At 41.9% G+C, this 13,632-nt stretch overlaps 1 pseudogene; it reads right to left on the reverse strand.

The window, feature by feature from the left end:
- Window positions 1-7,282: 7,282 nt before the first annotated feature.
- Window positions 7,283-13,218, reverse strand: LOC125545254 (annotated as a pseudogene).
- Between the last annotated feature and the right edge of the window lie 414 nt (window positions 13,219-13,632).

The raw sequence follows: 13,632 nt of genomic DNA on the forward strand, positions 1-13,632 counted from the left end.
TTACTACGTTCCCCAACAGTTTGACCGAAAGATCTTCGTAGAATATGTAGGAGCCAATATGAGCATCCAGGTTCCGCTATTGGTTATTGACCCGGAGATGTGTCTCGGTCATGTCTACATAGTTCTCAAACCCGTAGGGTCCACACGCTTAACGTTCGATGGCGATTTGTATTATGAGTTATGTGATTTGATGACCAAAGTTTGTTTGGAGTCTCGGATAAGATCACGGACATGACGAGGAGTCTCTAAATGATCGAGACATAAAGATTGATATATTGGACGATGTTATTCGGACACCGGGAGTTCCGCGAGGTATCGGATAACTATCAGAGTGCCGGAGGGTTATCGAAACCCCCCGGGGGAACTAATGGGCCTTGATGGGCCTTAGTGGGGAGAGAGAAGGGCCAAAAGGGGGCTGGCCGCGCCCCCCGCCCCTTGGGTCCGAATTGGACTAGGGGAAGGGGGCGGCGCCCCCCTTTCCTTCCCTTCCCCCTCTCCCTTCCTTCTTCCCCCTTTTCCTTAGGTGGAATCCTACTAGGACTTGGAGTCCTAGTAGGACTCCCCTCTCCTGGCGCGCCCTAGAGGGCCGGCCGGCCTCTCCTCCCCTCCTTTATATACGGGGGCAGGGGGCACCCTAGAGCACACAAGTTTCTCTTAACCATGTGCGGTGCCCCCCTCCACAGTTACACACATTGGTCGTATCGTCGTAGTGCTTAGGCGAAGCCCTGCGCCGGTAACTTCATCATCACTGTCGCCACACCGTCGTGCTGACAGAACTCTCCCACGGCCTCAACTGGATCAAGAGTTCGAGGGGCGTCATCGATTTGAACGTGTGCTGATCGCGGAGGTGTCGTACGTTCGGTACTTGGATCGGTTGGATCGCGAAGATGTTCGACTACATCAACCGTACTAAGCGCTTCCGCTTTCGGTCTACGAGGGTACGTGGACACACTCTCCCGTCTCGTTGCTATGCATCTCCTAGATAGAACTTGCGTGATCGTAGGTAATTTTTTTTAGAATACTGCGTTCCCCAACAGTTTAGTGTACTGAAGAAAAGCTTATTCAAAGACGGGAGGGGGGTATGAATGTGTTGAGCGGGATCCTCAGATGTTATCCAACTAGGAAAAGATTGAGAATCATTTCTGACAAAAGAGTGAAGTTCTGGGTATTTGTTGATCAGAGGTTCATCCAAGCACTTGTCATGCAAAAGGATAATATTTTGTCCATTTCACATTTTACGGTTACAATGTTTCACGAACTGTAGCACCCGCGCAACATCACAACAACCATAACCCCAAAAATCCATCAAATCAAAACGGAAACACGTCACCCAGAACCCACTGACCAAACACCCCATCAACATCGAACCTCAAGAGCCAGGATGACATGACCTCTCCTCATGGCCTATCTCCAGACCGGAACTAAAAGAAGTATCACAGCAAAAGGGAAAACAAAGGATGGTTGATGAGCTAATCTAAATGCAGTCACATGGCATGACGTAGTTCCTGCACATACTTGTTGAACTCACAACATTTTTTGGTGGCCTCGGTGATGTGGAAAGCAATCTTGGGCTAGGTGTAACAAGCGTCTTGACATGTAGGGATGAGCAGAAAAACCATGAGCCAAAACTGGATCAGAAAAACTGAGACCGAAGTTGAAAAAGGTTAGCAAATGTTCAAAACCTAACTTAGCTCATTGGGCCAAGATATTGCATCAAGGCCTAGCAAACTAAGCAGAATAGGCAATAGCCCATCTACCAACTACACCTACACAAATAGTCATGCATTAGCCCAAACGTACATAACCCTCAACCCTAATGTGTTCCATTCTTCCTCATAGTGTCGCCACCTCCAGTCACCTACCTCGCATAGTCCCAGCAACCGCAAGCGCCCAGTACGCGGCGGTGATCATGTCTTCTTCATGCTCGAAGGTTGTGCGCATATCTCCTGCGCACATCGGCCGATCGTTTGCATGGTTTCCACGCGCGACAGCCATGGATCCTTCATGGTCGAAGATGGCATTTGTAGCACTCACATAGCGGTCGGTGACCCACCTGCAACAGTTTGTAACTAGAGTTTCTTCATCCTACCATTTTTGTTCATGCTTGATTCCTGCTTGTATGTTCCAGCGTTTCTTCCTCAAGATTTGATTCCTGATTTATTCCTCCAGTAAAAATCGGTACTCCTCGGTCATGACCGAGGACCGAACCGAGTTCTTGGTGCAAAAAACAATTGATTTTGCATTTGTCGAGTAACTGATCAGTCATCACATATACGAATGAACCAAATTTCTTTCTTACTTGAAGAGCCGAAGCGATCCGTTCGATAAGACTGAATGCCCTGTCTAACCAAAATCCCATGGAGTGACCAAAGGGACCCACCGAGACGACGACCAAGTCAAAATCGTGGGGGTGCAAAATCTTAAATTGGACACCTCAATTGATTGTGAGAGCTTCAACCCCAAGGGAGCTTAGTGAATTAAAGGTTATATCGCTCGTTCTGAACAATAACTATAGCTCACTAATTTGAGCCATTTCTTTGGGTTGGTCCATTAGCACTACACTAAGCGGACACACAGAACGGTTTTAGAAAGCTTCCGGAACCTTTCGCCTGGTTTTGGGAAGGTTCTACAAGGTTTACTCTTCTTTCTTTTATTTTTTACTTTTTTGTTTCTTTTTTGGTTTAAAATTGCATCAAAAAATTATATTAAAAATAACATAAATTCATGAACACTTTTCAAAAATTTGAATTTTTACGAATTTTTATTTTCTTGAAATATGAGTTTTTTCTAAGTCCGCCCATAGTTTTAAATTTTGTGAACATTCCTTATATCTAACATCATTCTTCGAATTCATAGTTTTTTCTTCCCGAACATTTTTTCTAATTCATGGATATTTTTAAATTCATAAAGGATATTTACATTCATGAATATTTTTCACATTCACAAACAATTTCTAAATTTTCCATTTTTTGAATTTGGAATTTTTAAAATTCATTAACATTTTTTGAATTAGTGAACTTCTTTTCAACTTCGCATACATTTTTCAATTCTTGAACTTTTCTCAATTTGCAAAGATTTTTCAAATTCACAACTTTATTTTCAAATTTTTGAACTTTTCTCAATTCAAGAACATTTGTTCAAATTCTCAAATAGTTTTCTAAATTTGTGAACTTTTTTCAGTCATTGAACATTTTTTCTAATTGGCATTTTTTTTCTTTGAATGGATGGTAATTTTTCGAGTCCGTGAATATTTTTTGAAGTCCTGAACATGTTTATAAATTTGTGAATGTTTTTTAATTCTTGAACATGTTTAATTCTGTGAAGATTTTGTTCTTGAAAGTAACGGATTTCCACTAAAAAGAGGTATTCAATGGACTAAGGTTTTCTGTTCAACAAACATTTCCCATTTCAAATTTTTATTTTGATACTTATATTTCTTCCAACATGATAGAGGCATAGCACAAACAAACGGGGCGTAACTAACAGAAAACCCATGGGGAAGAAAGAAAATGAAGCAGAATGAAAACCATGGAGAAGAAAGAAATAAAAAACATAAAACCGTGAAGAAGAGGATTTCTTTTGTCTCGTATGTCAATTACGGGCTTCCACTATAGATGGGTTAAGTGACCAACCGCAAGCGATGTCATATCAGCTCGTAGCGTCGAGCAATCCAACAGATCCTACGGCACCTCGGGCGTGGTATTGAGCTTGCCCACTCAGGTTGTTCCCTTGACTAGTTTTTTCTTGTGTATTATGTTGCTAGTTTTATCGGTTTCCTTTTGTTTTTTTATCATTATTTATTTTAACTGTTCATCTTTCTTATAAATTCACATAATATTAAATTTTAGAACAATTTTAAATTTTCAGCATTTTTGACCCAGTGAATGTATTTAAAAATTAATGAACATGGTATATTTAAAATATAAATATGTAAATAATAGTGAATATTTCCTAAATCATTAAATTGTTTATCAATTCAGGAAAAAATAAATAAATTCACGAACATTTTATTCATTTTCGGATAATTTAGTGTCTTTTTTATAATCCTCGAAGATTTTTCTATTTTGAAAAATTAAATCGCAGTTTTTTGAAAAAATCATAAACGTTTTCTAAAAACAAGAACATTGTTTTCCAAATTTCTGCACTAACCAATTTTTTAAGCCGGTTTTGGGGAAAACCGGCTCAGGCCGAAGATGGGATGAGCAGCCGTTGCCAACAACCTGAAACAAAAAGCACGGTGGTTGGGCTGGGTTTGGGCTCCACCAAATGTAGAGCCCGAAAGCCTGAAATAAACCCAAAATACCTAAAAAAAGGGGGGGGGGTGTTCATAGACATATATAGTTATAATATTGTACTCCCTCCGTTCCAAAATAGATGACTCAACTTTATACTAAAGTTAGTACAAAGTTGGGTCATCTATTTTGGAACGGAGGGAGTATTATGGTTGCGCGCCAGATTATTCCATCACTTGCACTAACTATTTTATATAACTAAATCACATACCATCATTTATTAAGCTGAATCCATTTTTAAAATGTATATTCCGTTGCTGTGGTGGATTTATATTGTCAAAAAAAATTCATAGTGGACTGTAAAAAAGATATTAAGTAGTTGCGCAAAAAAAAAGATATTAAGTAGTTGCGCAAAAAAAGATATTAAGTAAAATAATTACCCCAGATAGCTTTTCTATGATCAGATGTCCAAAATCAAGTAGGTTTAATATTCATAAAAAAATCTCAGACAAAAGTGAATCAATCACATGAAGATATCGCTAATGGATTAATGAGAATAGTAAAAATAGCATAGCGTGTCAAGGATGCATAGGGGAAACAGCCGGTGCACCACAACATTGGTGCTACCGGTGAACCCGATTCTTATGATTGAAGTGGACTGGGAAAATATCTGGTGCACCGGAGCTTGTGGAGCTAACTGCTACCGGTGCACCGAACTCATACTCTGCTTTTAAAATGTTCAAAAAAATTGTGAATTTTTTTTAGCACACTCGCACAACATCAATGTAGGTTGTCACAAAGTTTCAAGTCAAAATTCCAGACATAACTCCAAAACAAAAAATGACAAATTTAACACTGAATATTACATAACATAACTTGGGCTTTAGATTTGGCCCATTATCACACCGATGCCAATTTTATCATTTTTGTATCTCAAGAAGTATTTCAAAGTTTTATATAAGTTTTGTGACATCATATATTGATGTTGCGTTAACATGCTAGAATTTTTTTCAGATTTTTTAAAATATTTTGTGGCATCCGGTGCACTGGTAGCACCACAAATGTGGGTGCACCAGATACATTCCCGGAGTGGACTACTGGAAATCTTGGGCAGAAATTCAGGGAATGAAGCGGGGAGAGCGTATCTGGTGCACCAGACCTGGTTGCACATTAAAAAATGTTCAATTTTTTATATTAGGCTCGTATTGATGTCAAAATTTTCATTTTGTATCCATGCAGTGTTTCGAATCTTGATATAAAATTTCATAACATCGAATGATGTTGTGTCAATGCACTAATTCTTCTTCAGATTTTATCAAACATTTTTGAATGTACAACCAGAGTCCGGTAGCATCAATTGCCCCGGTGCACCAGATACGCTCTCCTGAAGCGGGTGGGCTAGTGAATGCCATTGATGTGTTTGAAGTACGGCTAGGGTGCAGCTAAAGCAACGGTGTCCCCCATCGACTGGTTCATGTGATGTGAGCTGTGCAAATATACTGGAGTGCTATCCTAGCAAGCAACGATGGGACAAAGTATGTCGTTGACAAGAATAATACAGTACATAAATAATTAGAAATGAATTATCATGTAGGATTGCATTATCATGTCTAGGAATAATACATAAATAATTTTATATATCAATATCTATTGCGCCATACAAAAAAATGGATTTTTGTCCATAGAAAAGTTCTTTACAAATGTAATGTGAAAATATTTTAAAAATCTGATGGTATACAATCCCACCACTGAAATGACCCACATGGAAAATATATTCCAATAAATATCTTTCGAATCAATCGGGCTCTTATGTTTGTTTTTTAACTTGAAAACTTGTGAGCTGTGACATTGACACCCGTAATGCCTTCAAGTTACAATCACCATCTCAAAAAGACAGAAAAACATACTTGGAAACATTACCATGTCCGACAGCATGGCTGAGATTCCTAGTTACTTGAGCGAAAATAACATCTTCATTGATTCATATTTCATAGAGCTGGAGGGTCGACTTCATAAAAGAAGAAATGACTTTCTCGCAAATTGCTACCTGATATGACACGGCACATACTCTTCTTGCCTATCTTTTTAGCTATACTCGTTCTAACTCTTTCCAGTTCAGGACGAATCAACAAGACAGAAGCCATCTCGGATACGCATGCAGTTCCATAACCGGACCGGATCATCACCAGGAGTGGCTACCCTCTTTCGCATCAAAGTTTCGACAGAAATGGGCTTCCTCTTGCATCACTCCACAAAATCGCCCTGCAAAGATTTGATGCAAAATTGTGAACATCCTAGTGCGGATTAGAAGTTCCTAGCAAGAGTAACATGAGCACGGGAGGCAAAGATTGAGTGGTTATTTTGTGTGTTTACCTCAGCATGCACGTGAGCACTAGATTTCTAGTGATTGTCCCTGCCTCCCTGGTATGAAAACTTCTTGCCACACCCAGAGAATCAGATTGGATTGTCCAAACTGGATTTCTGAAGTTCAAAGTTGTTGAAAATGAAAAAACAGAGTGGTTTTCCAATTTATTGTAGAGAAATATCCATGAGACAAGTCAAAATGTACGATTGCATACACACCTTTGAAATGAGCATTTGCAATCTCCCAGGTTGCATTTAATCCTCTAAGTGACAAATTAGCCGTTACCCATTAGCTGATGCCGCTAGAAGTCTTCTTAAGCTGTTTAGTGCCACAGACACCGCACTGCACATATCGATGACTAGTTTGGTTATGGGCCTTGAAGCACTCCACATTAGAAGTCTTGATGCAGCAGTAACATCATAAGATTAGAAACGTCAACTTACAAGATTGAGACTGCTAGGCAATTCTTATTACACTAAGAAAACTAAACACGGAAATTTTATAGAAACTCAGTTTCTCACCATGTGATTCCTCGTGTTTCTGTAACTTGAAAGCATATTTGAAAGTCTTCCCATGGTTAACCTCTGGATAGATGGACTACTCTTGTATCCAACGCAAAGTTCAGTTAACATTTATGCATACTGAGGGCCATCCTCATGAATTTCTTGAACAGAGCATATAAATAGTTTTCCTTGATGATTAAGTAGATGGCGGTTCAAATAGTTCATACAGCAAAGGGTCTCTGTAACAGTTTTGAAAGGGACACATATCAGAATTATTTAAAGCCACTCAATCTGATTTGCTTCCGACAAAACATGATTTTTCCCATAGAGACAGTGCAACATCATACATCAGATCTTGGATTTTACATGTTTATCTGGAATAACACCCCTAAATGTGCCCAATTTCGTTGACTGTGACCTGCTTCACCTCCTGAAAGAACGACCTAAGACTCCAGCTCAATGAAAATTTGTTTGCCAATGGTTTCAAAATGAATTTCCTTTTGTTCAGGGGAAAAGCCATGTGTGGTCTTGGATCAGCTTGTCAACATGGATCACATAATTGTTGAGAAACACAGCACATAAAACAGAAATGACTGCTACATACGTGATGCCAAGTCGTTGCAGCAGAGCTTGAGTATTGCTAAAAAAATCCATTCCCTTGGTCAAATGATGCTTTTGTGTAGTACAGCCTCCCCTTTTTCTGCCCTTGCCTTGGGCGTGCATTACGGATTCAAGTGATTTTTGGCAACGAAATAAAGGAGACCCAACCACAATCTGTCCACAAACTCATCAACCATAACAAGCAGCTCAGAAGCCAATTTGCTCTATTGCAAACAGAATGCCCGTTTTTAATCATTTCCTTTATGAGCTCCCTGTACAAAACTGCAATGTCCTGGCCTTCAACCGTACCCATGAGTTACACAATTTCTTTGTTGCAAGATATTACCAATACAAAGATACAGACATCTTCCAGTACTGTTAGGTACCCATGTCCACCAAGCTCTCCTCTGAGCTCCTGGAGTGCCTTCTCATTTTCCTTCTCTCGAGAGCTTTGGAAGATCTTGCGGGCTAGGACACAAACATCAAAATTCTCTGATCCACAGACCCACCTCTGCAGTTGGAAATGATTCTGGATATAGGGTCAGTGTAGGTGAGTGTGCCAAGGTGGTCTTGCCCAATCCACCCATTCCAACATTGGGAAGGACCATGAGACTATTAGTGATAGGTTGACCAGTTAAGAGTCTGTAGAATGGCATGCTTCTCTTAATCTCTTGATTGGCCTATAATGTTCTCTGGGTCAACCAATGACAGAATCTATTTACCGCTACTGCTTGGGTGTCGGCCCTTGTTGCCATATTTAAACACAAAGGCATTCATATTATGGAATATAAAACGACTGTGATCTGGAAAGAGCTTTTATCACATCAAAGCCGACCTCGGAGTAGTGTCCCTACTTGGGTTGGCCGCAAAAACCTCGTACTTGAACTCGTCGAAGACTGACTTCATTCTCCTTGTAAGCACCTTGAGCTCCTTGAGCTAGGCCTTGACCCATTCCCAGTGGGTTGCTGCCTTCTCGGCCTTGGTGATGACTCCAGGATGACTGGGAGCAGATTCAGCTTCAGGATCTTGTGCTGCGTCTTCATGCCCTTCATCACCTCATATTAGTCCAGCATGTAGCTGGAAACCTTCTCCTTCACCATGGCCACCAGCAGCCCAACCACCATGGTTTGCAGGAATAATGGAATTTTGTTCGGATGTGATGTTGTCTGCGTGTGACAGACTGCCTGCATGTGCAGATGAAATGAAATTTGCTAAGAAAGTATAAGAAATAACCTCATGGCACATGTAAAATTTCTTCGATTACAGTTCATATAAATATCCTGAGAGGTTTAGGCTTTCAATGAATAGTTGCCCATCTCAAAAGCATCCTTGTCCGATAAGAATGGTGGCATCCCATTCCTTACCAATCATTTTCTGTCACGCCCTCACCATTGTCAATGGTGATGACGGACCACGAGTCGCCTGCCCCTGAAGAAGCCAGATCCAGCAGGCAGACCAAGCAAGCACCAGCGTGATTCTCAAGTCAGATGGCTCTGTGAGCTGGTATTGTGGAGCGTAAGCCCACATGTAAGATTGTGGTTACGTGTGTGATATAAGGGACACTGTTGGCCAGCATGTGGGGTGTGAAGAAATTGACTCTGAACATCTCTCGCTATTTTCTCTGCATCTGACCTACCTTCTCCTTCCTCCCTCCTGTACCACTCTTCCTCACCCAACTCTTGCTGTACCCTGTCAGCTATCAATGGATGAGACCCGGATCGTGACATTTTCCCCCTTCTTCCTTCACCTCCCTCCCCGCTCCATGGGCACCATGGCCTCAATGCCTCCCCCCCCCCCCCCCCTATTAGTTTCGTGAGGTGAATCCAAGCATTCCCAAAGTAAATATTTTTTCTCAAGAATTCTCGCCACAATAACAAAATTGCGTGGAAATCTACCACGCAGCACATAACAGTAAAGGTTGCAGCTTGGTTTCCTGGCAGAGAAGTACTAAGAATGGAGCGCACCAAAACTGGAGAGGAATGCTTTAATTCCTCGAGCAGATGCTTTAATTCCTTCCCCTCTATCACACGAGGCGGTGCTGGTGTCCTGCAGACTGAAGCAAAAGTTCACACTCAGTGAAATCTTGGTCGTACGTTTACCTACATGATGAGGAAAAATAGTTGAATCTTCAATATGAAGTAAAGCAGAAAGAAAAATCATACTGCAAATACCCTTCTCACATGTATGCAACAAAGCTAAAACAGTGGAACTGACAGCATAAAGTACATGAGATTCTGGCACGAGCTCCTGAATCTGCTAACTCAACATAGCATAGGCAACCTCAAAGACTCAAACATCCATTCTTCCAGGTCCAGTTTGCCCTGACATATAAAACAGATTTCTCAACATAGAATCAGTAACCTCAAATATCTGCGAGATTTACATTACTAAAAATGCATTCATATGAAGAAAAGTGAACACATTAGAGATTTTACAAAATCTCAAGATTGTATACCTTTCCCAAATCGCCATCAGAAGTCATTACCCCTAATATTCCATAGAAAATTTCTTTGAATATGCTGTGCAAAAATCCATAAGATAAAACACAACAAATCAAACAAAGAATTCATATGCAAAATCCTTTAAATCAAAGAGGCTCCTATCTTTTCCCGATCGCCATCAGAAGTAATTACCACTAAAATTGTAACCAGTCGTGTTAGACTATTTGCCTGCCTTTCCTCGCCCATCCAAGATTAAAAGATTCATAGACATGTCACTTTCATGTGATCTGGACACACTGCAAAATGAACTCAACCATACAAGTAGGAAGTTCGGATTTCTTATACAGTTGTTCTGGCAGGAGAGCTTTCGCAAGCAATAACATAACTGCTTTCTGAGGAGTTAGTCTCATATGCAGCATATCAACTAGTCAACCAAATCCATCAAAAAATTGATACTTTGCAGGGAGCAACTTAATATCCACCTGATGTTTCCCTTTCCTTGAAAAGAGAGACAACAACAATGAGGTAGTTGAAGCTTCAAGTGAGATACTCTTCCCGTCAACTTTAGACAAATAATTGCCAGCCTTGGCTATCTCACCTTTTTTCAACAACATTCTGATGATATCATTTATAAGACCGGAACTGGGAACGATGCCACTGTTGTCCATTGATGAAAACATATTGTCAGCATCTTCCACTGCTCCGCCTTTTAGAAGATTTCTTATCATTACTGCATAAGTAGATTCATTGGGCACCAACCCATTGGCTGATATTGTAGCAAACAATTCCTTTGCTTCTTCCTTTCTTTGAACCTTGTACATTGCATTAATCATGGTATTGAGTATTTCAATATTGAACTTCACATTCATTGCTCGCAATTTCTGGAACAGTGCAATCGCTTCATCTACACAATTATTTCTACAAAGACCTCCAAGTATTATATTGTATATGACAATGTCCACTGTTGTTCCACTTTCAGTCATCTCATGGAACATTTCCATTGCAGCGACAGTTCTCCCGGCACGAAACAACCCATCCAACATGATGCCATATGTAACAGTGTCAGGTTTAATTCTCTTACGCAGCATTTCTCTAAACAAAGTCAGAGCATCATCAATCCTTCTGTTTTTAGAATAGCCATCAAGAAGTGCACTATAAGTAACAACATTAGGCTCAACACCAACTGATTCCATGACATCAAGTATTTTGAATGCTTTATCCATCTTCCCGACTAAGCAATATCCGTCAATCAGTGAATTAAATGTAATGACATTAGGCCTCTCACCTATGCCTATAACCAAGTCTAAGACATCATGTGCATCCATAACCCTTCCTTCTTTGCACAGACTGTTTATTACTGAATTGAAGAACACAATGTTTGGACGAGGAATACCTCTGTTCATCATTTCAGAAACCAGCTGCTTGGCTTTAACCAAATCACCGTCTATGCAAAAACCCTGAATTAGGGAGTGATAAACGGCTGTGTTTGGCTGAATTCCCATGGCAATCATCTGATTAAATTTTTCCATAGCGTCGGTCAACCTCCCCATTCTGGAAAGTGCGGCTATTACTATGGAATAGGTGACTACATCTGGACTCACTCCTTTTTCCCACATTTCTGTAAATATCAGCATAGCTTCTTCCGTCATTCCACGTTTAGCATATCCATTAATTAATATGTTGAAAACATGGCAGTTGGCAGCAATACCGTTTCTTTGCATTGAATTAAAGAGATCAATCATATCAGCAAAGCATCCTTCATTGGCATACCCATGAAGCAAAATACAGTAGGAGATGACATCTCTGTGGCCTTTGGCAGTCACGGCGTCAAAAAATTCTGCAGCTTCTTTGCTTCTTCCATGCTTACAAAGGTAAGTCATTAAGGAGCTGCAAGTAAAAATATCTGGTATAAGGCCCCGGCTTTTCATTTCTCTAAACAATTTAACAACCTCTTTCCACCACCCAGATGTGGAATATCCATGGATCATGCAATTATATGTCACATTATTGGGTTGAACACCTTTGTTAACCATCTGCTGAAGCACTAGCTCTGCCTTGTCCATTGCTCTGGCCTTGCACAATGCATCAATGATTGAACTATATGTCCACACATTGGGCTCAACACCTTGCTGCATCATTTCATGGAACAGATTGCATGCCTTGCCTGTTTCACCTTCCTTAAAGAAGCCATGGATGACGGTGCTATACGCCACCACGTTGGGGGAGCAGCCACCTCCTTCTTTCGCCATCATATGGAGCAGGTCGAGCCCCCGCTGACTCATGCTATTGTCGCATAAGCTCTTCAGAACAGTGGAGTATGCGAAGGCGTCAGGCACACAGCCGAGCTCGGGCATCCTATGAAGCAGCACGTTCACAGCCTCATCCGTCCGTTTTGCGTAGCAGAGGCACTTGAGGAAGGTGTTGGCGACGATCTGGTCAGCCTTCAGGCCCGTCCTGAGGAGGCGAGCCCTAGGTCCGGGCGATGCGCGCGGCAGCAGCAGCCCATGAGGATGCCGTAGGTGAAGATTGTGGGCGGTGCCACCCGCGCGCCGGATTCATCCCGGCAGACGCGGTTGAAGAGAGCGAGGGCGAGGGCGGGCCCATCTCTGCAGGCTCCGGAGGCGGGCGCACGGGCGAGGGCGGCAAGGAAGCCGTTGAGGGAGCGCCCGGGGACCGGGGTGGCCTGCCGCAGCAATTCGTCGAACAGGTGGTGTGCATCGTCTTGGCTGAGCGCCCCGGTGCGTACGCGCTCTGTTGCTGCGGCAAAGGCGGCATGTGGAGACCAGGAGTGCGAGGGCCGCGTGGTGGAGGAGAAGAGGCGACGGCGGAGGTGGATGCGGGACATCGGCGTGGTGGTGGTGCGGTACTGGTGGAGGCGGAGGAGGGGAGCCGCAGAGATAAAGCTGGAGGAGTGGCAGAGGACGGGCTCCGGGTAGGTGCAGGAGGGGTAGGGGCGGCGACGGAGGCGGATGCGGATGCGGATGCGGCGGAGCATCGGCGTCGGGAATGGCCGTCGACTGGAGTTCAGTTCGTACGAAGTGGCGAGAGATTAGTTTCCTTACATGGCAAAAGTGGAGATAGTCGTGCCTTCGCTTATTTTCCTTCGTCACATAACGAGCGTTCGCTAATTTCTGTCAATTGGCATGGGTCAAACCTCCCTGTCACAGAGTTTCCATGTTCAACTTCTGCGTCATGCTTAATTTTGGTATCTCTGTTCCTTTTCCAAAGAAGCACTTTGATTCCTTCATTTAAATGTTTAGCCTAACTTCACGTGCTTGGCATCGTTTCTTCCCTGTTATCAAAGTGCTCTCTCCTTCTTAATTGCTTCGTCATGTCATTTTTCCATTTATGTGAAATGCTTAGCACATGTACATTGTGTAGCACTGAGAAGATCCTTACGTTGTGGGTTGTACCAATTTAGGAATAGGAAATACGTTTGTGACATTTAAAAAAAATTGTTTATACAATGTAAAAAATGTTCGCTTAGCTTA

The sequence above is a fragment of the Triticum urartu genome, chromosome 1, assembly GCF_003073215.2.
Source record: "Triticum urartu cultivar G1812 chromosome 1, Tu2.1, whole genome shotgun sequence".
Taxonomy (NCBI): Eukaryota; Viridiplantae; Streptophyta; class Magnoliopsida; order Poales; family Poaceae; genus Triticum; species Triticum urartu.